This window comes from Aythya ferina, assembly GCF_964211825.1.
Source record: "Aythya ferina genome assembly, chromosome: 1".
Classification (NCBI taxonomy): Eukaryota; Metazoa; Chordata; class Aves; order Anseriformes; family Anatidae; genus Aythya; species Aythya ferina.
Window position 1 is genome coordinate 71047557 of NC_140296.1, and position 27043 is coordinate 71074599.

The 27043-nt window shown below is 41.2% G+C and overlaps 1 protein-coding gene and 2 long non-coding RNA genes across 13 annotated transcripts in view; 2 read left to right on the plus strand and 1 right to left on the minus strand.

Annotated features, from left to right (window-relative positions):
* The window catches only part of PPP2R3B (protein phosphatase 2 regulatory subunit B''beta), a 49636-nt gene extending 48877 nt beyond the window's left edge, over positions 1 to 759 (minus strand). For 4 of the 11 annotated variants that reach the window (XM_084506212.1, XM_084506220.1, XM_084506219.1 and 1 more), the window contains exon 1: positions 280 to 447. The gene's annotated coding sequence lies outside the window, so the exon portion shown is untranslated. Of the gene's footprint in view, positions 1 to 69; positions 187 to 279; positions 448 to 564; positions 693 to 715 lie in introns of those variants that run through there. The other 7 variants (XM_084506213.1, XM_084506222.1, XM_084506221.1 and 4 more) reach the window with 6 other exon arrangements.
* A 117-nt stretch (positions 760 to 876) lies between these two features.
* Positions 877 to 26055, plus strand: LOC311443055. Its single transcript, XR_014697052.1, has 6 exons — positions 877 to 998; positions 2714 to 2767; positions 8921 to 8973; positions 11216 to 11296; positions 12418 to 12480; positions 25759 to 26055. It is a non-coding gene; the product is annotated as an uncharacterized lncRNA (long non-coding RNA).
* Positions 17582 to 18552, plus strand: LOC311443059. Its single transcript, XR_014697054.1, has 2 exons — positions 17582 to 17783; positions 17888 to 18552. It is a non-coding gene; the product is annotated as an uncharacterized lncRNA (long non-coding RNA).
* Positions 26056 to 27043: the final 988 nt, after the last annotated feature.

Sequence of the window (27043 nt, forward strand, 5' to 3'; positions counted from 1 at the left end):
TATAATAAATACTCATTCGGGACAAACTGGCTTCAAAAATTGTAGTTGAACTTGGAAATAACTACCTACAAGCAAACAGCTCATGCAGAGCCTGTGGTGCTAGCACAGAGAAGACTTAAGAAGCAAGCCTTCCAGTGAGAGGGTTTGGGGCTAAGTCCTAAGGCTGGATTTTCATCCTGAAGGCTGTGCACGCTGATCTGGTACCTCTTATTAAAAAACACAGTAGGAACTGCAGGGCTTCGCTATTTAAGCCCCTCACGGTTTACCCTTCGCCCTTACACATGCTTATGGCGGTGCTGATGCTTTAAGCCCTCACATTTACGCACGCTGAACCCCCGTGCTGTGGGGATACACGAGCCCCGCTGCCGAGGGAGCCCTGACACGGCCAACACCCGGGGAGCCCAGGCACCGCCACCGCCGCGTCAGCAGGCAGCGAGCCGCGGCCATACCCCGCCTCCACCCCCCCCCATCCCCGCCCCGCTGAGGCAGAGCCGCGGGCGAGGCCCCCGGAGGCTGCCGCCCCCGCCCCCCCCCCTTCCCCTTCCCGCCCTCCCAACGGCACACCTGCCGCCAACCGCACACCTGCGGCCGTTGGCGAGCGCGCGCACGGGGGGGGAGGGGGATAAACAGCGCCCAACGGCAGCAGCGCGCGGCCCCGCGAGGAAAGGCGGGAAGGGGCACGCGGAGGGGGGGGACACGCACACACAGAACCCACCTGCCCCGCGCGGCGCCTCCCGCCGCCGCCTTCAAATCCGCCCCGCCCCGCCCCGCCCCGCGCCCACCGCCCCGGCCCGCCGACATCTCGCGAGAACTGCCCCGCTCCCGGGCTGGCGGCGGGGGGTTGCCGTGGAAACGAGGAGGGGCGGGGGAGGCGCCGCCATTTTGTGCCCGCCTCGCCTCGCCTCGGGGTGCGGTGTGGTGGGGATGCCCGCCCGTGTCACTGTGTCCCCGCAGCCTCCCCGCTGCCCTCGCTCTCCCTGAGCTCACAGAATTTCTAGGTTGGAAGAGACCTCAAGATCACCGAGTCTAACCTCTGACCTAACGCTAGCAGTCCCCACTAAACCATATCCCTAAGCTCTACATCTAAACGTCTTTTAAAGACCTCCACGGATGGTGACTCCACCACTTCCCTGGGCAGCCCGTTCCAAAGCCTCACAACCCTTTCAGTAAAGAAGTTCTTCCTAACATCCAACCTAAACTTCTCAATGGCTTGTACACTTCTCAATGGCTTGTTACATTGCATGGTCTTGCGCAGTGCAGCTTTTTCCTTGGTGTTTTGTACATCAGGGGATCATCTATATTTTTACCTCAGATCCCTACTTCAATTTCCCTGTATTTCCCTTATGTGGCTATGCTTCACTTCTGCACTCTGCTTCTTTTAATATGAGAGGTGCTCTGAACATTTCTGCCAAGTTGATGCCACAGATCCTTCAAATACTAGTGTGGAACTGAGGCTGTACCAGAGAGGATACCATTTCCATATTTCAATGGTTTCAAGCAAATGACTGAAAATGCAGACAAGGTTAACATAGGGTATGTGAAGGGATGACCTTGCTTTCTAATTTCTGGGGGCTTGGAGAAAGGACAAAGTGAGGGAAAAAATAAGGTAAAGCACAAGATTAGATGCCATGAGAGAGATCTGATAGAGATCAAAACAATTATATTCTGATAATACTGAGAATGTTAGCATTTGGCAAAAACAATGCTGCCGTTGTAAGCATTTTGAATGGCTTTGACTTGCTGTTGTAGATGCCAAAAAGCATTTACACAAGCCTTAAAATGAAATTCTGCATTCAAGAAAACCTGTGAGGTGTTGGAATTTCTGGAGGGAATCTCCACTTTTTGAAACAAAGTAGTGCTTTGTTTCCTTCACCTGGTTGGTGAAGTTTAGAAAGTCTGTTTTGGACAAAAAAAAAAAAAAAAAAAGGATAAAATGGCATTATTCTAAACTTGTGTAAAGCATTCGATATAAAGCAGAGGAAGCAGGTGTCAAAGTGTGGATAAATCTGTAAATACTGTGGAAGTAGCTTTAAAGCAGGGGAAGGGAAAATGAGAGCTCTGTTGTGGATCACGGTAAGATTTTTGGCCTAGAACTGAAGGGCTGAATTAAGAAGACTGATAGCAGAGCCACAGACATGGAACAAAGAGGACTTTTAAAACATTTTGAATGCCTTTGAAGCATTCCTTAGTGATGGTGTAGCCATCTGCTGATTGACATGCTGAAGACAGGTGGCAAGAAGGGGATCAGAGAGTGAGTTGACAGAGTTGTAGAGTTGGATATCATCTGCATAGAGATGATGCCCTTTGTTGAAACTGGCAATGAGATCTCCCAGAGGAAAAGGAGAAATAAGAAAAAAGAAATGAAAAAATATCTGAGAAATACACACAGTCAGAGTATTCTCCCGTGCATGCTAGTGTATATTCAAAGCAATTTAATTCTGACTTTATTAGAATTTGTCATGATTAACATTGGTATGAGAGAGGAATCAATTCCACATGTCTTCTGTTAAACTAAAGTGCTTTGGGCGCCATCACCAAGTCATAAAAATACTTGCAATTGACAGGGATATTTTGAACATGCCTCTGGATGGATCAGGTCTCTTCAACAGCATATCTGCCATTAGGGATGTGTGTTTGGAGAGTTATATGAGCCCCAAAAGTTGGCCCAAAGTGGCAGAATACCTAAAATTAACCTCTTTGTTCTTCCACCAAGGACTGAAACTTGAAACTCATTTCTGACCATGATTTCCCTGTTTTTGCTGGCATGGTAAGTAGAGAGGCTATGCCTTTTCTATGTTGGTTTCAATGTAAGGAAAACAGAAATCTTTTCTATTGTGTTTCAATGTATGTGTCTCTGTTTCAAGGATGAGCTCCTTTAAAAGTCTGGTTGAATAATTATGATCTATAAAAGCACCGAGCATGCAATATCCTACTGACACCTGAAAGTTGAAGTGACGGGGTCACGGCCAGTGTTGTTAAAGATGCAGACTACTCGTTAGGTAAGGCAGGAATCTGTTCATAAGAGGTGCAGGAGAGTGCTGTACCGGTGTAACTCACACCAGTTATTAATAAGGGGGTGCTTGTGTGAAGCTGTGCTGGGCAGTGGGGCTAGCACACCCATACTGGTGTGTCCATGTAGTGCAGCACCTCCCTGTAGTTTTTGGATGTGCTTAGGGGTGCAGAAACTGAGGAGCCATGTTAGCTTCCAGTTCTTGTTGGCTCTGGTGCACACAGCTTGTTTCTGACCTTGTTTTACCAGTGTTGATGCTCAAAGTGATCCCAGCAGTGCTGCTAATGTACAGGCATGGCTAAACGTCAAAGTCCTTTGCCCTGCTTTGTCACTCTTGCGGTGACACCAGGCAGTGGTGTTCATTGGGAATATTCCTGCTCTGTCAGCATTTCATGTACAAGAGGGACTGGGCTTTTTCCCTCATACCCTTGGGTATGTACAACTTAGAAATTTGGCTAAGAAAGTGTTGTCTGCTCTCACTTTGTGTTTGGTGGGAGTGAAGAGGCATTTCTAAGGCCTGATTAACTTTGTCCCGAGGTAGACATCTAACATAAGTCAGATGAATCGTGACTTAAAAGTGCTCATTTTTCGCTACTAAATAAGGATACAGTTTGTTGTCTGAGGTATCCACAACTGCATTTTCGACGGCTAAAGTTAGGTCAGGTAAATGCATGTGCAGTAGCAAGCATAACTGGCTGCACAGGGCTGTGCGAGATGTCGCCTTATGCAATGTAGAGTTGTCACCGTTCCACAGGGCATGTAAGGTTGAGGTGAAATTCATGCTCTAGATCAAAGCGAGGTTCACCCAGCAGGATCTTTCTGAGTCCTTATTCTAGAGCTTTTCAAATGCGTGTTATATGGGGAGGAGAACTGCAGTATTTCCTTAGGATGTTGCTTTAAGAAGAATATTTAACTTCGCTCAGACTTCTGACAGCACTTTTGCTGACACATTTCACAATTTTCAAATTTAGGCATCTGAAGTTAGGTTCTAACCTATATATAAGAACGAAAATAACTGTGTCCTGATTCCTTAATGTGTTAACGTAGTTGGAAGTAAGTGTGCTGAATATTTCTGACAAGCTGGTCACTTTTTTTAAGTTGCTATAATTGAAAATTTTGTCCAGAATTGCTCATTGAGGATGCGCTGCCAAGGTGATGTTCCTCATAAACCTGCTTACGGTATGCTGTCAGAGAGACTTGAGGGGAGAGTAAAAGCTGTGTTCCACTTACTGCAAGATAAAATCCAGCATTCTGTCACTCAAAAATTGTTAGTCCTGGTACTATTTTGGGGAGGGGGGCTGGAATGGAGAGGACGTTGGGCGCTTTATGCAGCCTCGTTTAAACTGAAGGCTAAGAAAATGTTAATAACTGGGAATCCCTTAAACTACCCACCCATACCAGCTAACCATGCCACTTCATCCTTTCTTGCAGCTGCTTACCGAAAATAGAGCTAGGATGGTGAACTACAGATCATATGGCCTCCAGAAGTAGCATCATATGCAGAGAAAAAATGTCAGCAATGCTGACTTGGTGCACATGTTTTGCAGCCAGCTATGCTCTGAGAAGAACATGAGAGTGAGACCTGAGGCTTGAATTTTGTTGACCTCCTACCACTTTGAGGTGGAATACTGCAGTTGTATCAGTTCTGGTTGATTGCTTGCAGATTTGCAGCTCCTTCTGTGCAAACGGGAGGTATAATTACAAATTCCTTTGTAGGTTATCAGTTTGTGTCCTGGCTCCAGGCATTTCAGCATTCTGTGTTTGCAAACACGTTTTATTTCCACTTTAGCACACTGTGTAGTCAGACTAAGGCCTGATTGCTGTCTTTCTCTTTATGTGAGTGGTTGGTTTCATGTGGGAGTATTTACATTCCTGCAGGAAAAAAAGAAAGAGAGCATAAAATGCAGACACTGTAAGAGCAGGTGCATTACAAGCCAAAGTAGAAAATTGGTTCAGCAGTTGTTTTCCACCATGGCTTTAGATTAATTCTACTGCATATCACTGTGGGGCTAGCAGTGAACATTTCTTGAACGTTTTGCTGAATTACTATCAGTGTGATGTTTTTTCCACAAGGTCCCTGGCTCAGGCAATGTTTACAGCAGTCCAGATGTGAAGGCTGGTTCCTCATTAAGTCCCCGTGATCTTCTAATCCCAGGTTCACGTATTTCTAGTGCTGTATTTTATCCGATGGTTTTATCTAGCATTGTATCCAGGTCACCTGGAGTTTATGGAAAACTGCTTGAAATGCAGTCTCTTGGGTGGTGTTTAACAAGGTGTGCATGAGGATGTTTATGGGGTGTGAGAATGGGAGCCTATTCATTCTCCATGGTGAGTGTTACCGAGCCCAGTTCTCTTCCAGCCTTGTCCTGGTGCAACCATTAGAGGGAAGAGGAGGCTCTCAGCTATTGCAGGCAGCAGCCTGCAGCGTCTGCCAGCTACTTTCTGCTACCATACTGTGAACCGTGCCTGGCTGCCTGGCCCATGCATCTCCACCACCTGGCTAGGACCCAGTCTGAAAAACTGAGAATTAAACTTGTTTTGGGGTAGAATATGCATTTCCCTGCGTATCACCAGAGCGGTCTTTGTGAGATTACCAGGGGAGCAGCATAAAACAGATAATGCCTCTACTCATTTTCTACCCCGACAGTTCTAAAGAAATGTAAGTCATGCGACCGGCAAGTGTATTTTATCACTTGGCATCCAGAAGGGTTTCTGAAATAATGTGTACTTCTAGGGGATGGTCTTTGAATATCTGTACATAAAGAAAAACTGCAGTAAAACATAGGATTATGCTGGCTACTAGTGTGCTAATTAGCTCCATGTACTAAAAATAATCAACGTAGTTAATTGCTGGATTACAGCACAATGAGAAGCAGACACCTAATAAATCACACTTTTTTATTATTATCTGTTAAGTGTCTGGCTGCTTGAACAATATTTTACAACTTTGGTTAGATTTACTCTGTGCACTTCAAAGCCAGTAGCAAAACTTCCAGTTCTCATAATGCTATGGGATCAGACACTTACGCTCAGGGGTTTTTAATTCACCATTGCATTACTCCAGTCCCAAGATCTGATCTGTGATTTGACCACTATTTTCATTCAGCAAAATTAAAAGATCAACTATTCCTAAATTTATGAGCTAATTAGTACCCTAATACAAACCACATTTATCATTTTCCTGAGTTTGCTTAATCCTTCTTCGTTACAAAAGTCAGCTCAGATGTCCATAAAAGCTTATAGGGAAAAAAAAAAAAAAAAAAAAAAAAAAAAAGATTTGTTTTCATTTCCATTAGGGAAAAGTAAAAATTCCAAAAGATTTTGGGTAGACAGAGCCACATTCTCTGGCTCTCATTAAAGTCTTTTTAGTTACAGTATTAAGAGGAGGAAAATGCTGCAGCTCTAGGCATAGGTCTGCAAGGTTGCCAACACCAATAGTTTTATCACAAGTTTAATAAGAGTTAGTATTTTTCTTATAAAGCTGCAGCTTCAGAGTCTCATGATTATGAAACAATATTATCTTCCATTAAATATGCATGTTAAAAAGAGCCCTTGTTGCACAGAAAATCTTGGAAGTATAAAATTAATGGCTCAAAAAATCTAATTAAAAATTATAGGAGCCCCAAATTAATTATTTTACAATCGAGACTTTAGAAGCCATCTCAGATTTTGAGAAGTGTTTATTCATCTAGACGTTGTGCCAGCAGCGTCACTAATTCCAGCAGAATGGCTTTTCAAGTGTTTCTGCACAGGATCTGGTGCTACATTCTTGATATTCTTTTCCTGCTGTAGAAATTTAGTTTAAGAGACAAAAAAATACACGTTTTTGTGATTTAAATGCACCAGAGCACTGCGACGTAGGGTTAAGAGTGGTTACATATTTCAGGTATTGGAGCCAGACAGCAATTCAGTCTAATAATGTGCATGTCTACTATTTCCTGAAAATTTGCTGCTACATGACCCCTTATATGCATATGCGTGACCCTACAACAAACTCTGTTATCTGGTGCCAAAAAATGGCATTAGCTTTAGCTGCTTTATTAAATTGCTACCCGAGCTGGCTCGCATTCACAGTGAACAGGACGCGGCGTATCCGCAGCTACCGCCTGCTGTGCCAGCCAACAGGGGAGCCTCCGCTGCCGGCCGCATTTGCTGGAGTTAGGTACAGAGGAAGAGCGAAAGCCCTGTGAATGCTGGGCTGGGGTATTCTGCACGCTGCTACGAGGTTGCTTGTGCTGCTCTCTGAAGAAGGCACTCCGGGCGTGCTGCCTCCTGCGTGCCATGAGCCCCACGAGTCCTGCTCAGGGCCCCGTCTCGCCTGGTCACTGGTGATGCCGAGTAGTTGGCAGAAAGTGGTCTGGTTTTTAAGGAGCACTTGTCAATTAGGCTGCAGCTGTGCCCGGCTGTACTGTTCCCAACTAAATCTTCTGTCCTGGAGACAAGGTTAGGGAAGTAGGTCCTTGTCTCCCTTCAAGGAGACGAGGTTAGAGAAGTACGGCCTGTAATTAATGTCTAGCTTTTAATATTATTGGCTGAAAAGAGTTGCAAATGTGACAGCAGACAGCAACTGCCAAGATACAGATACAGTAAACTCAGGAAAGATCTCAGTCATTAGAAGACCACCAGAATAATTTGAAAAGGAGAAGGAAGAAGACAAGGTTTGTATAATGTCCCACACAGTCCTAGGGAAAATAATTTAGGCTAAATATTCTTTGGATGTATGGAGAGCATTCGCAGGGCTAAATTTATCCGGGTGACACAGACATTGCTGGGCTTGAGCTGGGTTCCTGATCTGACCTGCCCTCCAGAGGAGCCTGTTGTTATCCCTTGGTTGGGAAAGGTCCCCGTGTCCTCAGGCTAAAAAGGCCTTTGGGAATAGCCCCCATGGTAACATAAAACCAGATTGTACTAATTTCAGCGCGGGCATTCCCTGACTGCTAGCACCTCCTCCCACAGCCCTACTGGCCCGGCTGCGTGTGTACCTCGCTCTTCCGCAGGGAAGGGCACCAAGAACTCTTATGGCAGGATCAAGAGCTGAATGCAGCTTTTCAAGAAAATTTCCCCCCCCTTTTTTTCGTTTTGTATTCACACAGAGAACTTCAAAGAAGTTCCAAATAAATGTCAACAGAAGTAAGCACGTGCAGCACGTTATCCTTACTGTTCTGGACTGTGAAATGCACTTTATAGGTTAGTCTGAAGTGTGTGCTTATTTCCCCTCCCATTTAGGACAGAGAGCAAACGTACTTGAATTACTTCAAAACTGCATACTTAAATCCTGATCTATGACAAACACATCTTAAGTTCAGTATCTTAAGTAACATATCTTAAGACAAAGTATCTTAAGTTCATTTTTGTGTTTCTGGGTATGTAAAACACTCAGCACTTTCTTCCTTTGTGTATCTCTTTGTTATCAGTTCATATTAACTTCTAAAATCTTGCATTTTGGTGACTTCTATTCCTGCTAGTCCTGAAGAGGTAAGGGCCCTTGGAACAGTAGTTGGACTCTATTTTTCTCGTTCGTCAGTGTAGCAGTTAGTGGCTTTCATTGCAGAGCCTCCCTTACACCAATACAGCGATGACATGTAATGTTTGGTTCCTAAATTGCCCTTGTGGGGCTAAGTTGGAAAAATTAAGCCTTTTTTTTTTTTTTTTTAAGTCTGGAACTTGATTGAAATGGATATATTCATGTGTCTCTTTAGGTTCTGTTCTTCGTCCATTACTCCGTTGCTGGTGGATCACAAGTTACCACTCCGAGCATTCACCGTTTCCTGGCAATCTTTCTTAATTTGAAAGAGGTAGTTCAACGTCAAAAGCTTCTGCTTTAAAATGGTTTTGTCATGTCCATTGTCCCTGACAGTGGGAGCACGTAAGCCGTTCCTGAGAGTGCTTATGTGTGTGCTTTTTCCACAGGCCTCACTCCTTTGGCTTTACTCTGTGGCTGTGAAATTGCCCCAGCTGTTAAGGTAAACTTATGGGTTTTGCACAGAAAATCAGTGGCCAGTGAGGAGGCCCGGCGTCATGCAGAGCTCTGTATTTCCACGTAGGGAGCTTGAGTAGCAGTAGCAGTAGCAGGAGGATCCTGGCTTGTGAAGGCCACCTCAGATCTATGGGCCATGGGGACATCTCCCTGAAGGGGAGGCTCATCTCTGCCCTTCCCGTGCAAGGACTGTGCGCCAGCTGCCCATGTGTAAGGGGAGGGAATGAGCACGGAGCCGGCTTCCCCTCCTGCACCAGGTATAGTACAGCCTGGAAGGGCAGCTCACTGCTATGTTTGTAACACAGTGCCTTAACAATTAATTGCTGCACTGCAATTTTAATTAAATGCTCGTGGCGCCGACGGTTAATCATTCCTTGTGGCTTAAGTACTCCGAACAAATAGAAAATAAATAACTTTAATTAAGTATTTAAAAACGAGACGGGGTAATTCCATGCTTCTCTAGAAGAAATGGACTATTGATGGAGTTTTAAGAACCACATTCATGCAGCATCGTTATCCCCTTGTTTTCCTGGAGACATCTTGTCCATGTCCAAGTGTCCAAGCATGCTACATCAGGAGAGTGGTGCCAAGCTGAAGTTGATCTAACCCGTTGTTGCTCTGGGGCTGTGCTTCACAACCAGCAGGACAGTTTTCCAAAATGGAGCCACCAGTCCTTTCGAAATAATGAGATACCCAATGCTGTTTCTTGACAAAACTTTTGGGAATTGAAATGAAGCATTACAATAATTCAAGGTATCAGGCAACTTGAAATGATTCAAGAGGCTATGTTTCTTTCTTGAAAAGCATTTAAAAACATATTATAAGGCTTTGGTAAGCCAGCATTGAAATTGTGGGTACATATGGGAAACAGATCTGGTTTTCCCCCCCGTTTTGTGCTTGTTCATTTGAGCACTCTCAGGAAGATGCCTGCTTTTTCCCTCAGTGGCTGCTTCTCACGTGTTGTAACCTACATAAATTCTTAATGTTTTACTATACTTTTTGCAATGGAGATGTTATTGGTTAGGTAATAAGAAAAAACCCCAGTTCTACGGTGTAATGTGCATTTTTTGCACCTTATGAGAATATTGAATAGACTTCATTATTTTTTTCAATACAAGTCTGAATTCTACCATTTGATTACCTGAACCAAAAGCATTTCAATATGCCATCCATCACCCTGACCAGTGTAAAATGCTGAATATTCAGATTAAATTGGAACTTTTTTTCTATGAATAAGGAATTTGATTCAATTCTATAATATACAGTGTCTCTGGGGAGAGGAAATTGAGCTGAAGGTCGCTGAAGGCAAGTGAGAAAATTGTATTATCCAAATACAAAATTCTTTTTCTTATCATCAAAACCTGAAATACAGCCATGGGGAATAAGGGGGTCAAGAGAGAATTCAATTAGAGATGAAAATGGAAAAGGTGCATTTTTCAACTTACCTTTCATTTTTCCAAACAAGTGGCAGCAGTGAGCTGTATGAGGACAATGAAATATTTGTCAAGCAGTTTGAACTTTTTTTTTTTTTAATAGAATTCAGAAAACATTCTCAATCGGTTATAAAGAGATAGTAAAACTCCATGTGAACATGGAATCTCCAATTCTTTATAACCTTAACCATTTCAGTTTTGGGTTGTTCATCAGTGGTACAAGGTAGAGAATGAGTATCTAATTGTAACAATTTATGTGCATAGAATTGTATGGTGAAGGAAAAAAAAAAACATTCTCAAATGCTTATCATTAGTTTCCCCTGTAATTTTCTGCAGTTTTCCCTCTCCGACTCATAATGCTAAATGATTAATGTTCAAAATAATTGTAGAAGTATGATACTGTCATGCCATAAAATGCTTGCTTTTCTCTTCATTTATTTTAGTGTAGGTACCAAGAACTTATAAGCCAGACCCTTTTGAATGTGGCCACCTCTGAAATGTCAACAATTGCAAATTCAGGCCATGGTTTAGCAAAGAGCTGCCATGCTCGCTCCGTTTTAAACTGCTTGTATGGTGTCGCTGTGTTGGCATGCCTGTGTCAGCAGGACAGCTTTCCTGCTGTTAAAGGCATTTGAGCTAACTCTAGGGCTAATTTTAGAGGAAAGAAGATTTCCAGTGAGATCCTGGAATGCTCATACAGCAATCTTCTAAACTTGCTGTGTAAATTACAGAGTGCTTTATGCGAGTACCTCTACATAGCTTCCGGAGTTCTTAGCCTGTGTCTATACTTTTCAGTTTTATTTGCAGTGTTTCCTAAACATTTGTTCTTTCGGAGACAAAATAACTGTGGTGTTCACAGAGACCTTTTTGTGGTTGGTAAGTATTCAATTTTAATAGTTTATCATTTCATAATCGCTCATAGCCTCTTTTGTTAGGATAGATAGTACCATATATAACCCAACTTCCAAATACATTTTAATTCTTAGAGACACAGGTTTGACGTTGCAGGTATCAGTTCTGAGTTTGGGTTGGATCCAACATCAGTTAGAAGGTAGTGAAACTTCTCTCATGTTTTGTGAAAAGTAAGTTGAAAATGTTGCTGCCCTCTAAGTCCAATGAAGTGGTATCACCTGAAAAGAAAATCTTCAAAGTTTACCGCAGTGTAATAACGTGAATCCAAACACTGCCTTTTTGCTATATTTGTAATACTGGGTAATTATTAAATGTGTGATGTATTGACTCTGCAGCTATTCTTTCTGTCAACAAATTAGCCTCTTAAAAAACTGACATGAGCAAACACAATCTGCATTCTCTTGACAGAGGAGCCCTGGTGCAAATGTTGGCTGTGCAGATGTGAAATTTGGCCTTTCACTGCTTTGAGAGCACCTGTGTTCGGTATGGTCAGGGAACAGAAGCAAGGAGCTGCTGGTCAGCAAGTTGCTGAATTCCTGAAGGGCAGAGAAGGGAGAATGCAGGGAGATGAATCATGTCCCCCCAAATCCTGTGGTCCTTCAGAATGTATGACTTGAGCCTTTCCCAAAACAGCCTTTTCTTGTGCCATAGGATAGAAATCCCAATTCTTGGAGCGTTTTTGTAAAATAATTGCATTTCGATTTTGTTGGCTTGTTTAATTTAAAGTATAATGTGTTGTGCTACAGACACTGTAGTGAATTTATTTCTGTGAGAATTCACTTCCTATACTTTTTTGAAGATTCTTCTGTGAACCCATCTGTAGTTTCAAGTGCCAAAATACCTTTGTAAGCCCAATGCCTAATGGATTCACTGGATTTCAGTGGAAGTGAAAGGGCTCTTCTGTTCAGATTGGATTGCAAAATTGGGGTCTTTGTAAAGAAAAATTCCTACTAGATGGATCAGGAATGTCTGCATGCTACTTATATAGAGATCTGAATATGTATTTTTGAAGAGTGACAAGGAGTTTTATATTTCACAACTAATGAAATAACACTTACTTTAATTTTCTTTTCAACCTATCACAGGAACAAGAATTTCATCAACAGTTGCTGAATTTTTCAAAGTGAAGGAAAAAGGACATTAGATAGGTAAGATTATTCAGTCTGGTTTTATTTGAATCTACTGAACTTCCTTCTATTTGACAAAATGTAAAATTAATGTTTTTGGAATCTAGGGACTTCTATAACCTAAGAAAATTAAAAAATAAAGGGAGTTTTACTGAACTGAAATGAAATAGGCTGTTAGAAGAAAATCAGCCTCTGGTAAAGAGAAGGGAAGAAAAATTATAAAGAGAAATCACATTGACAGAAACCTCAAACATTATGGAAACAAGTAGGTCAAAAGAGTTGTTCAAAACAATATACCTTTGGAGTATATGTTATCAAAAGCACCATTAATTCTTTAGGCAGAAAGACACCTAAGATCAAACAGATGCAAATTTATAGCTAACCGTTAAAGAACTGCTTGGGTGATGGAAACAAAAGGAAATAAATACAGTGCTGAAAATAAAACCAGGTGATTATTAGAATTAAAATAAATTATAGCAAAATAATATAAAATAAATGTCAAATAAAATAAATGCCTTTAATATTTGAAAGCAAACAGTGTTTGAAAATACAGTTCTATGGGGTAGACCTCCTGCAGAAGTTTTATGATTAAATACTAAAATTTGGGAAAGGGAATTAAAAGCAATGTAAACCACCTGGGCTGTAAAGAAGAATTTAATTTTTGTAACCAACTTTGTAAAAGAATAGAGAGACTGTGGACTTCTGGAGCATGCAATAAAATAGAGGCTATGCAGTAAAACAATAGTTGGGGAGAGGCAACCATCAAGGCGAACTACATATACATTGCAAATGTGTCACGATATAAGAGAACTCCATCTCATCACGTCAGAGGCTTCACTTTAAGATCAGAGGGGCCAGAAGATGTAGGCAACATAGAAGAACAAATGTTATACAGGAGACCTGAGGGTGACTTGCCCTACATGTCTCTAGTAAGATGCTGGAGATCCATAGCTCAGGTGAAATCAATGGGAGTTGAGGCCAGGTACCAGCTCAGACATGTAAGGCCAAACCAATGATGTAGATTGCCATAGATAAACAATAAAGGGCATGTGGACATGTACGGATTTTTTTAGCTTAATTTAGGTAAATCACTTGAATGGTAAAACACGGCTTGGAAGTGCAGCCTGACGACTGTTCTGTGTTAACATCAAGGAAATGTGTTGTCTAGGTGAGAGACTGACCTACTTAATTAAATACTTCTGGGAAGACTTCTTAAATATCAAAACCATTTTCTACACAGTGTTAGGATTATGAGATCAATCATTCAAGAGCTGGGAGTTCCCAGTGGTTAAAGTATTTGTACATACAGCTCTATTGTATTTTACTGTGGAGAAACTACTACACAAGTGGAGCAGTAGACAAAGTACGGTGTTAGAGCAACATGACCATGGGGAATTGCTTGTCCTTGAGGTCCTGGGCGGGCATCATTAGAGCCAAATTGCAGCAAGACTTGCATGCTGGTGAATGGAGAGTGCACTGCTTTGTATCATGTTCAGCAGTCCAGGGGATGAGCCAGGCTCCTTGGAGCAGTTTCAACTCTGACCTTGTCTCTCTGTGTCTGTACCACCCCAGGGGAATGGTGGAAAAGAAGTCACTGTCCCCTTCTATAACCCCTGCTAGACTCATGGAAAATGAGCATCAAATGCTTAACAGTATGGGATTGCCCTTCCTAATGCTGGTCTTAAATTTGCTGCCATTTTACCGAGATATTTAGAAAAGTCCCCAAAGAGTGGAAGATACATTTTTGGAGATGGAATCCTGGAGGGAGCTCCCTTGAGTAGATGACAAATTTTTCATGGTTGTGCCAGCACACACATCTTTTCTTTTTCCTTTGAAGTTTTCAACTTGAATGACTTCTAAACACTGTTTGTTTTGTGGGCCATGGTATGGTGACCTAAGGATCCATTCCAGCTCCCATTTATATTGCTGGAGCCATCCTCTCTGACTGTAAGGAAGCATGACCTTAGCCAGCAGCATTCACCTCAGGTATAAGGGAAGATCCTACCCATGTCAGCAAAACAATTTCTAAACAGCCAAATGTGAAATGGTGTCAAGTGTAACAGACCACCTGGTGGAAGAAGGCTCTGCACAGTGAACTGTGATTTGAAGTGTACTCTAGCAAAAATGAGTACTTCAGTTACTTCTGCTATTTTGGATCAAAATCTCAGTGAGATGTTGAACACCTTGAGCCCTTGTTGAACCCTCGTTGAACTTGAACCCTTGTTGAAGTGTTGTTGAACCCTTGATGAACTCAGTGAAAATGTTGCAACAACCAGGATGCTGCTGTAGCAGGACAAATACAGATTCAGATGTAGTAGAAGTCAGTTTTCTTCAGGAAAATGTAATTAGAAGAAACACAAGCAGAAACTGCTAGAACTGTGTAGCCATGGGGCTGTTTCTTCCATTTAAGAGAAATTTGCAGAATGAACTCCCCCCCCCCCCAACACTTTCCTTCTCTGTTTTTATAACTACAATATGAGGGAAGCATCTTAACATGAATATGACTGGGTTCCTCTTATGTATAAGCATAAAACATTTATTTTCAGTTGCAGAGCCATTATTGCAACAGTAAACAAGAAATGAGTGATCAATTTTAAATTGATGAACAGGAAAGAGTTCCAGTGGATAGAATAAGTTATGTTGAAGTTATTTGGTGGGAGCAGATTAGGCAAAATCCAACACTTGTGTTCACTGAACTTTTCTAACGAAAAGTAGACTCACAGAGCCTTGTTTATTAGCTTTTTTTTTTTTTATTAGCAACAAATTGCGTACTGTGGTATGCATATTGATAGTTAAATCCGTACTTGTTCTCCCCCATGCATGAATATATACACATGTACTAATTGCTTTACATACAGAAGCAGTCAGCTGAAAAGCCCAGAGAGAGTCTGGCTGCAGCAGAGCTTTTCCTGTTTACTTTGTTGTCAGTGGGATCATAGACTTATTAAAATACAGCTATAAACTGGTAAAATTCTCCAGCCTTTACTCAAGCAAGATTTGTCCAAGAGGATTCTCTGCATTAAGTGCAGTGTGCAACGAAAACCTTGTAATCGGGAAGAAATAAATACATATGAAAAGATAAATTCAATCATGTAATTGGATTACACGGGTGTATTACATAATAGTCTTTTTTTTAGAAAAGATACTAGATTGGTAGACATGGAATTTTCATAATTATTTCTTTTGGTACCTGGTTTTCACCAGGAGAGAAGAAACATCCCTTTTCTTCTTTTTTTTTGCTTCAGAAGCAGAAGCTCTTCTTTACACCATACCATTTATTTACCACATATATGGCTCCTGAAGACTCAACTCATGGAGGATATATACCATATTCATGATAGACTCGACAGCCTTGCCTGACTGGGATGGAGATTCCTGATGGGAGAATGTGAAAGTTAAAAGTTAAGCAGTATCTGAAGACTCTTGAGTTCTGAAGTCCAAATGATTCTGTACAGGGCAGGACTTCTGAAGTGTCTGAAACATGAAGCTGCATCAGTGGAGGGTCAGTTTGGATGTTAGGGTAAGGTTCTTCACCAAGAGGGTGATCGAGCACTGGAACAGGCTCCCCAGGGCAGTGGTCACAGCACCGAGCCTGCTGGAGTTCAAGAAGCTTTTGGACAAAGCTCTCAGACATACGGTATGATTTTTAGGTGGTCCTGTGTGAGGCAGGAGCTGGACTTGATGATCTTGTTGTGAGTCCCTTCCAACCCAACATATTCTCTGATTCCATGATTCTAAGTGTCCTCCCTGGACAGAAAAAGTACTGCTAGTGTGAAAAACTAAGTCTAAACTAAGATTAAATCCATACTTGGGGGTCCATAGTCAACTACAAAGGCTCACTATGGACAAGTTACTGCGAGATGTAGAAAAGAGAAACCTATTAAGTTTTGGGAAACTCTTTTCTATATTCTCTGGTGGCCATGCTGCTGTCTGATGAAGAAAGAAGATGAAAATTATATTGCTAGAGAACGTGTGCAGGAATTCCTCGGTGGTAACTATGCACAGTTCACTAACTAATGCCTCTCTTTCTGCAGTCCCCAGAGGTTGAAACAGTTAGTCGAATGAGCTTTTATCTGAACAGGGCATAAAACACACATCAGCTGGTATGCTTCTGATATAATTTTAAGTGTTTTGCTTAAAAATACATAACTGTGAATACTGAACTCCTTAGATGATTCCTTCATGGATGAATAAGGAAGCTTCAGATTCATCTGTTCCAGCTAAGTCAGGTGTCTGTAAAGAATCTGTGCATGTGGTACCCACTCTTTGCACTGAAGAAACAAGAGAAAGTGCTTCTAGCCCTATGAAGGGAGTGGAGTGCTTGTCCTTGTCAGGAGTCTCTGAAGGCATCCCAGGTGAATTTTGTTTCAAAAGTAAATACGAAAACTCTTTCCATTTCTATGAATCCTCACTTCCTAAGACAGACTTGTAGTAACCTCTCATGTAACCTTGACCTCAGTTGCAATCAGCTCTTCCAAAATGTTCGTCTAAGGAAAGAAAAATCTAAAGAATCTCTCATTACTGCTGCTGCAGCTAGAAGATCCTTTTTCTTTCCCTACATCCTAGGAGCTCATCTAACTGCTACGTGTCTAGTCCTACCTTTTGGGAAATGGTAACAATGTGAACCTGCAAAAAATAAAGGAAAGGGAAAAGATTTTTTTTTTTTTCTTCTGACACCTGCACAAATCAGAGGCTGTGCATGTACAGTGTCTTCAGTACTGCCACTGCAGTGACTGCAGGTCGTGTTTGGAGTGGTAAGCTTCATCATCAGCACTGTAGAATTCCTAAATATTTACTGAAAATGTTGGACTTGCTGTTTCTGCAGTGAAGCTTATAAATTGCAGTATGAACAACCAGGAGAAGACATGCAAATATATTTATTCGTATGTGTAAATTAAGCTAAATAGGTGCATGTCCATGTTATCTATTCGATGCATGAAGAATCACCTCTCTCCTTGCTATCAAAAGCAATGCATCAGATAGGCACCTGTTTCTCAAATGATAGTAACATGATGATATACTCTCTCATTATATAAGAAGAGATGTATTTCTGAGTCTCCTTGTAATGCTTTGGTACTTTCTTCATTCACATTAAATTGTAATTTCCAAATTGTGAGAGACTTCTTGTGGTATTTGGGATGGGCTAGGCAGAGAGAAAACCAGCCATTTCAATCCATTGCTTTTGTTATTTCTTCTTCTTGCAGAAACTTCAGCCCTCTAGCTGCTCGTGAGGTAGTAACGTATGTGTAACTGTTAGTCTGACTGAGCATGCCTCCGGTTTTTGCTGTTCTTTTTGAGATAGCTTAAGAAGCAATACATTTATGGTAAGTCAAGTAAATGGTGTGTCAGAGGCACATAAAACTGTCTTATACAAGCATTCATAAAAGACTTTTCTTGTGGTAAAAAATGGCATCTATTTTTCTTACAGTGGAATATACCTTATTCTGAAGATCTAAATAAAACCCATGACTGTGCAGAGGGAAGATTTTTGAATGCTGCAAACAAACAGAGGTCTGCACTGTTATTTTTCTCCCCAAGTGCAGTGCTGACTGACTGGTCTACTGAAATGAATTTTTCCTTTAATTTTGCACTTTTTCATAATATGAGTGTACAAGGGAATGTGACAATATGCTCGCATCATAACTGCTTCCCCTAATGTAATGCATATGAACTGTAGTCTATAAAAATACCATGAAACAAGAGGTCTAGAGTTCAGCAAAAATAAGATCAGTATTTATGTGGAAGGATTGTTGTCATTCTGTGTCGTTTATTGTAGCTGCTGGCAGCCTAGAAGTTTATTGCATTCGTTCTCCCTGTTCTGCAGTACTGACAAGTCAGCCTGATCCTGTACCCTTTAGAGAAAGTGCAAATTTAGAAAATGTGTCTGCATTGTGGCAAATAAAGGCAGCCAGAGCTGAGAAAAGTGAACCTGTGTTTTATTTAGCACATCTTTTAAATGACATTCTGTTGTCTGTGTGGTAGCATCTATGAACCAATGATCTTGATGGTTTTAATTAGTTTCATGTAAACAGTCTCGATAAACAGAAATGCTGTACATGGTACAGGTCAATAAACTGTATACAAGAGGCTGTTATGAATAGCGGGTGTTCTTGGTATAAGCTGGTTTCATTTGCACTGACATTTGTGGTAGAAACAGAGGTGCGTCCATACTTCTAAATTTCCACTTCAAAACCTGTTCCTAGTGAAATAATAACATGCAAAACTCAAATAACACATCTTTGATTTTTGTGATCTCAGTCCATCTGTTTTGTCACAGAAGAAGATAATATGCACTCCCTCCCCCCCCCCCATCCTTCCAACTGCATTGTGCTGTAGGCCAGAATAAAAATGTTAAATGTGACTCTAAATAGGTTCTCAGCATTTTTGCTGGCTTCTTTCAGGACTAGGAGAAAGAGCTGACATTTGCTGGGAAACCAGGAGTCTTCCAGTGTGTCAGAGCTCTCATTGCCATGGTGTTTTTAGCTGTTGAACTTTTGAGCAGGGATGTTGTTACATACATGTTTTTCTCACAAATCGGGGATGAAATTTTGTCATTCTTTGCACAAGTTAGCATAATGTTTAGCAAAAGTGATTCTGTATTTGTGGGGAAGGAAGAGTACTTTTTCCTGACCACTTGATCTAAGGAAAACAGAGATGTGCATTACAGCTGTTCAGCACTGTGCAGTCTTAGCATGAGGCCCTGAAAGATAGATAAGAGGGCAAAGGGGAAAAGAACCAGTCAAAGATATATAACAAATTAATAAACCACGTCTGTGGCTCCAGAAGTTATTGGGAGGCTAACACCCCCACCTATGTAATGCTATTACTAGGTATTGATTCCCGTGACAGTGAAAATGACAGAGGAATAGTTCACAGAAAATGAGGACAGCCAGAAAATAACATGTTTAAAGTGGCATTGGGCTGATCGAGGGAGGAGGAAAATCCAGCTGCCAAAGTCTATATCCTTAAATGTAGCAGAAATGTATACTTTCCTTTCTCATATATACATTACACATAGCAAATACCATATCAAGTCTTCTTTTTTCCTCATTTGAACCCCATGGGAAGGGTCTTGCATGTAGGCTAAGTGCTTTGCTGAAGGTAAGAGGCAGAGAAGCCGAAAAATCGGTGTTTGATATAAAGGAGCAGGTGTCAAACAGGACTTGGAGGCTGGTGTAACTCTGATGGCTGACACTGGGAAGCACGGAGTGACCCCTGGCTTAGGACAAACCAGTGCAACAGCAATGTAAGAAAGGGGGACATACTGAATAAATTCACATAACTTGTGTTTGTAACTTTAGCACTGTGTGCATGGAGTGTCTTGACTGCTACCTGCACTCCCCATGCACCAGTTTTTCTCTTGCCAACACCATGCTTCTGGCCAAATTGACAGCCTGCAGAGGGAACAAACAGCTCTTCGGAGCCCACTTAATGGGCACTGGCTCAGCAAAAATAGTCTCCGGTTGGTCCCAAAATGCAGCATTCCCAGATTTGGAATGTACTGCTGCCTCCATGTGTGGTGTAGCTGACTTTTCTACAATTGACTCCTCTCATTGTCCTTGTTTGCCTTTGCTTATTATCCCCTGCTTATTTGTACCATGTCAGACCACAGTCCTGTTACTCATCGGGCTTCTACATTTTCTGTCCTATTTACCTGCTGCTTCTGATAGGAGCAGGCATCTGTTTGGTTTGGGTCTCCAAGGCCTGTGGCTAATGGTGCGTCTGCGTCATTGAGCCCGTCGTCCTCATTTGCTGGGAACACTCCTCCTCACGCTGCTGTTTCTCCTCATAGAAATGTGCATATATTTCACAGGTAGTTGAGTACAATTAACCCTGGGTCATATACGGGCCTTCATTTTTCTGGTTCCCTTTTTCAGACATATCTTTGCTAGGGATAATTTGATGCTTTCATTTTGACATATTTTTTCCTCCTAATCTTCTACATCCATGTGAACCACACTTAAACTTTTTAATAAAAAAGGAGTAGCATGCAGGAGATGACCAGATAATATACATTTTTGTAGTGCAGCTGTGCATACCTGGTAGTCTTGATATTCAATTTCAGTAAATAGATTTTCTGTTGGAAACTGCAGTCAGGGGATACTTCAGTGAAAGGAATTCTCTTGCAACAGCTGCAAACCTAAAAAAAAAAAAAAAAAAAATCCTAATAATAAATAATTGGGGTGACCTTGAGAAGTAGTCTCACATATTAGTTAAATGTTTATCTCTCTCTTTTTTTTTTTTTTTCTTTTTTTTTTTTTTTCCCACTTCAACTGTCATGTAGCGGAGGAATGAAAATTCAATAGGTTATAAACCATTCCACAGAGAACAAAATGTTTGAGCAGCTGAGTTACATTTTCCTCCAGTCCTTTCTGCTGCACTTCTGTGAGGGTGGTTTGCTCTCATTTTCCACACAGAGAAAAAGTGATTTCACCAGCTTCTGTGGGCCTGATTCTGCTCCAAGCAAACTTGTGCATCTTCTCTGGAGCTCATATGGTCTGAATCAGGCATGGCAGGGACTGCAGGGCTAGGAAGAAGCAGCCTCCTCTTCCTGTTTCTGAGCAAAAGATGAATGAGTGTGGTACAAGATGAAAGGCAGTGGTGAGTCTAACGTAATTAGTTTACAGGGAAACCTCCACCCAAACAAATTTTATTTGTCTTCCAGCTACAAAAGAAATTCATTTGTTTTAGACTTCCTGACAGATTCAAATGCGTCAAAACAGTGGGGTCATGAAGGTGGTTGTTTTGCATCAACAACTGCGTTTTTAGTGGCATGCTGTGTTAAATCAGTGGATTTCAAACAGGTTTTATACTGAAGTTTGGGGTGGTGTTGGACCCAATTTTCAGGACGAGTTGCAGCGTGTGAACAGATTTATATGGCTGATCAGTAGCTGGAAACAAAGCCGTTAATGCTTGAGCATCTCTGGATGTTATCTGGGAAACCGGAAAAGCAGTTAAGTGCTTGGAGAGACATTTAGAGGCAGAAAATAAAATCAAATGTGAAATAAAGGCTTAGGGAAGTTAGTAATATGAGGGAATAAGACTGGAGAGATGCTTGAAGAGGAAGTTGCAGTAGAAAGGGATAATACTGATCAGAGGATAGGAGAATTAAGCCGAATAAAGTTGAAATCAGTCAGAGAACCCCAAACCCTTCATCTTTAAAGTGATTTCTTTATCTAGGTCACAGGGTGCAAATGCTAGGCGTTTTTTATTATCTGCATTACCAAGAAATGCATTCATTTAAATTTGGCCAAGCTAAAGATGTGCTAATTAAATTAAAGCCTTGAGCCAGCTTGGCAGAGTGAGGCTTGGTCTTACATCTCTCTTTCAGATGAGAGTCTAATGTTCTCTTGCAAAGGCCAGCTGCCAGAAAGGTGATGCTTCTCAGGGAAAACGTTAGGACATTTAAGTAGGTTATCTGTGAAAATGGCAGCATCATTTATAAGGACAAGGAGTGAAGCTGGTTATGTTGCTGTTGGTGCATCAAAATGCAAAATGTGGACTGGACATTGCTATTGCATAAAATTTCTAGCAAGTATCGATTAGCAGCAAGATGAAAGGGAAAAGCCAGGCTGGCAGTCGAGTTGGATATACCTATTCATGAATGGTGTTTGTGTAAAGGTTAGTGATAAGAAATTCATACATCTTTATCTTGCTTATTCATGGTTGAATGTGTGTGCAACTACAGATTGTTCCATAGGCTAGTACTGTTAAAAGAAATGGTGTTTTACCTGTGCACTTTAGGTTTCAGAAAAGTGTGAATATTAAAGCTTCAAGGGCAACTTAAAATACGTTTTTCTTTGGAGATACTAGTTATCCAGATTTGAGATGCATCTCCTTTATAAAAACTTGTATATTCTCAGTGCTTTAAATACACCGTTCATAGAAATTTGCACTTATAGCATAAAAGTGATACCCGAAATTTTGAATACTTACATTTCTCACTTTGAACACATTTCATTTGAGAAGTTATCTTAAAACATTAATACAACTGGTGAGCTCACTGTAGCAACTTTACTTAGTCTCCGTAACATTTATAAATGCTTTTACACTTAGGCTTTTTTTTTTTTTTTAATTTGGATGTTATGGTACATTACACTCAGCTATCTAGGTCAAATCATATTAGTTATTTATATTTAATAGGTTTAAAAAGAGCTTGAGCGTTTGGTACGTACATTTTTCCCCAGGTAATGAGCAGAGTGGCTATGCAGAGACCTGATGGGCCTGATGGTTGTCATGGCACTCGGTGTCAGGGAACGGAGCTATTCCAGCCCCATGATGGGGGAATTAAAAATGAAAATGAGAAAGATTAGGTCAGTTCATATTGATTTTTCTTACGACATCTACTTCCTCTGTGAAAAATAAATGCAATATTTTTAATGAGAAAAAAAACACCTCTTGGATATACTTGTTATTTGGAGATGTCAGCATTTTGTGTGACAGCTTATTTCTAGCTTGACCGTGTTTCTGTTTATAAGCCATCATTAGAGGTTTACAATGGAAGGAGATGATGTTCCAGGTGATTTGTGCGTACTGCCTATAGCAATACTCCTTAGAAACTAGCCAAATTTAACTCGGATATGTAAATAAGATTACTTCAATACACTGTAATATTCAGGAAGGTTGATGTGCAAGGTGCCTTAACAGTTTTGTGAGGGTAACTGCTCTCCCTAGCCTGTCACCTTACCTCTTTCTTCCCTAGTGCTTGCCTGGCCCCTTCTCTACTAGCTTCCCTCAGCCCAGCCCAGCTGAAGCATCTCCAGAAAGTTGCCCAGGAGCTGCTCATCTCCTGTACCTGGTGGCACGTGCAGAATGTGAGGGGCTGCAGTCCACCTTGGCCTGCCCAGGCCTTGGCCAAGGGTGCAGCTTAAACTGGGCACACTGTGCACTGCGTTTTCCCACCCCTCATTTATAACGTGCAGTCTGAGGGACTGTAGCCAATTTGATCTTCTGGGATTATTGCTTAGGGAAGGAAACTGGTGGGCTCATATCAACAGTGGACTGCAGTGATGAAGCGTGGAGATCTGGTTATTTGCAGGTCACAGCCCCTGTAGAACCCATTTCCCCATAGAATATATATATTTTTTTCTTATTTGTGACCATTTGCCAAAAAATAAGTGTATCCTAACCACAGCAGCTACACTGAGAGCCCAGAGGCCTACCAGCTGACAATTGAGTGCCACTCCAGAAGGACCTTCATCTTGCACAGGTTCTCTGTTGTCTGCCAGCCCTGGACACATAATTCGGATACCCTGCTGCCCAGAACAGCATTACTCACATATGCATAGGTTCTGAATTGTCTTGATGTCAGGTTGTGGTACAAATAAAGAAGAAATGGTCTAGTCCAGGAGAGATCAAACTTTTAAATGTTTTCATATGGCTGAAAGCTGCCTGTCCCTTTCTACTCCTGTCCCCACCCTGCCTTTCCCAGAGGATGCTCCTGCTGGTACTTCTCATCTCCCAGCACACCGGACTGCTGCCTGTCTTAGGACCCCCCAGACCATACATCTTTCCCCACACTGTCACTGTAGACACCTTGCGCCTCCTTCCTCTCAGCTTCCCCAGGCACTGGGAATTTCCTACTTCCTTTTCATGACTTCTCTAAGTCTTTGTGCCACAGAATCTGTGTCCTTCAAGATTGCCAGGTTGACATCCTCTTACAGGCATACCGTGTCTTTCCACCCCTTGGGAACTGCATGCAGGGTCTTACTGAGTGCTTGCAGTCCCATACTGGGAGAAAGGTGGCCATGCTGAGCAGGAAATGTAAAGCTCCCACTGAGCCCTGAGAGAAGACGAATGCTTCCTGTCTTTCCAGAATTGACAGCTATTTTAAGTGATAATTTTGATGTTCCACCCTTTGGAGCAAGATGGTTCAGAAGCAAGCTGTAGATATTCAGGCAGAAGATGGTGGAGTAGGTGGATGTACGGTTTCACACTCTAATGGAGGCCTTACATCTTCCATAGAGTAGACTCTGCATATTTAATAACCCATGGACAGCGAACTAGGGTCAGAGAATATGCAAACTGGAATAACAGTGGTTTGACTGCAATACTTACATAGCCTCAATCTTCTCTGTAACTCAAGAGCATAGAAAAGTTAAGTGGTAACAAATGTTGCCTGTTAATTTGACTCATCTTCAAATTACCAGCAGCATGCTCCTGCAGGATTTCCCTTTTCCCAAGGTGCATTTGCAAATGTGTATTCACATTTACTGGATAGAATTCAGTGACAAGAATTATCTGAAATGAAATTATGAAGTGCACTGCTCGGATCAGTCAATTGCAGAAAGGAAACAGATTAGGCAGAGAACAATCTATTCGGGATGCTGCCAGGCCATGCTGCAGAAAAATGGCAATCTATATTCATTAAAGATATTTAATAATTTTCTGAAAAAAAAAAGTAAAAAATATTTCAAGTCAGGAAATATGAACTTTATTATTGATTAAGCATTTGAAAAGGGATTTTTCTCAATAAAGGAAAACATATTTTCTATTTTCTCTCTCTTGTGTTTTCATTAAGCAATTTAATATGTCTGAATCTTACTTTATGTTGTATTTCCTCTTTATTACTTTATATTACATCTCTGTTTTCATAGATTGAATGATATAATGCCTAGCTAGAAAGAAAATATGCTTTCTGTTCAAACAGGTATAATAATTTCAGGCCAACTTTACTCTTTTTATTGGGAAAAAAGTTATTAAAAAGCCTGTAAGATGTGTTTGTTTTCTGTTTGATCAAAGACTTTGGTACTCAGATTTTTCTTTTTCATATTTAGTAGGAAATAAAAAAGTGCCCCGTCTGTTTTGTAAAAAGCATGTGTTGCCCTATTAAAGTCAATGGGAAATTTGCTTCTAACTTTAGTGAGAGTACGATCAGACCCTACGTTAATAGCAGAGAGCGGTATTCAGCTTGGTGTAAAGGAAAGGATGTGATGGCATTTCACGTACCTGCCGGTCTTTCTTGCTTGGTTTAGCTAAGCAGCCAGTAGCAATGTGTCCTCAAGGCCAACAAGAAAATGAAAATGTTGGTGCTGAGGAACACAGAATATCTAAAGAAAAAAAACTTTCAGGTGCCTTTCTTTTTCCTCATCTTTTTCTTGCAGGCTAGTGCTCTGATAATGACCTTTTTTTTTTTTTGAAGACGCATGTGCTATGATAAAATGTTCTTTAAGTCAGCCTGAGGCAAATAAAACACACGAAGGAAAATTTCCTTTGGTTTAGAATCCTCTCTGTTGGGTCGTGTGTTGTACAGTGGTGGCAGCCTGGGTGTTGACACGTCTTGCTTTTGACATCCTGCAGCAGCAGCAGCAGCTGTGTATGTGTTTCCTCAGACATCTCCAACAGTTCAAGCATCCACCTCGTCAAGTCCGTGGGGGACAAGCCTTAGAGTCAACGAAGATGAGCTTCCATTGATTTCTTTGGGATTTGGCCTGCCATAGACCATAACCAACGATGGAAGATTTACTTCTGGGAGATGTCCCTTCATCAGAAACAGAGCAGCTGAAGATCAGGGCTACTTCACATTTCAAATTAGCAAGCTCTGTTTGTACCTACTTCTTTGAAAGTACAATACAGAACTCTGTCTTTTGATCAAAATGCTTTCCTCTAACCTATCTAAAATCAAGGACTTTTTATGTTAAAAAACCACCTGTGTGTCATAATAACAGCCAGAACCCAGCAAGCACATGCACAGACCTGGTGGCATCTAGCAGTGACAAACTTTAAAGCTGCAAATACCCCATGGGCAGCAGCAGGGGTACAAAAAGAGCTGCAGTGTGTAAACTAAATCTCAGTCTTCTGTGATAGCCTCAGAAAAATCATGGGAGGTTATAAGCACACTTTAAGTATTTGAAGAAAAAGTTGGCCATGGTGACATGCAGTGAAAGGTTCTGAATGTTTAGCAGAGAATTCAACTGTGACTTTACTGTAGATTTCATCAGGAACAAAATTCACAGCTTTAACACTAAGCTTCTATGACTATTGCCAAGGGTATAGCCTTAGAAACCCTTATCAAAAAATTAAGTTCCCTGCTAGACATACATATTACTAGTTTGGGAACCTGAGCACATTTCCTCTTCCAGAAACGGGTTCCTACATTTAATGAGGTATTAACAAAAGCAACAACTGCTAGTCAGACTTCGGGGTTTTCATGTTAAACATCTTTTATGGAGTTACGTGTTTACAGAGTTAAGAAAACTTGGTTTCTGTAAGAAGATAGGATGATAGGAGATATTCTCTGAATGTTTCAGCAAGGAGCAGAAAAATCTGGAACTAGTTTTAATAGAAAAATTAATAAAATAGAAATATAGATTAGGACTGAAAAGGAAATTTGTGCTTCTTCTGACCTCTTTTTCCAGGAAAAATTCAAGGAGCAAAACGTTCACTTTTTGTATTTTTTTTTTTTATTTTATTTTTTATTTTTTGTATATGTGTTTTTGTATGGGTAAAGAAAGCCATTCTTGTTCATCTAAGCAGATAAGCCCATACTGGGGTCCTGTTTAAGTTTGTGAGGTGTCATTGCTACATTTGAATTAAAAAAATTAAGTTATGTACACCATTACCCTCAGCCACATTTATTATTTAA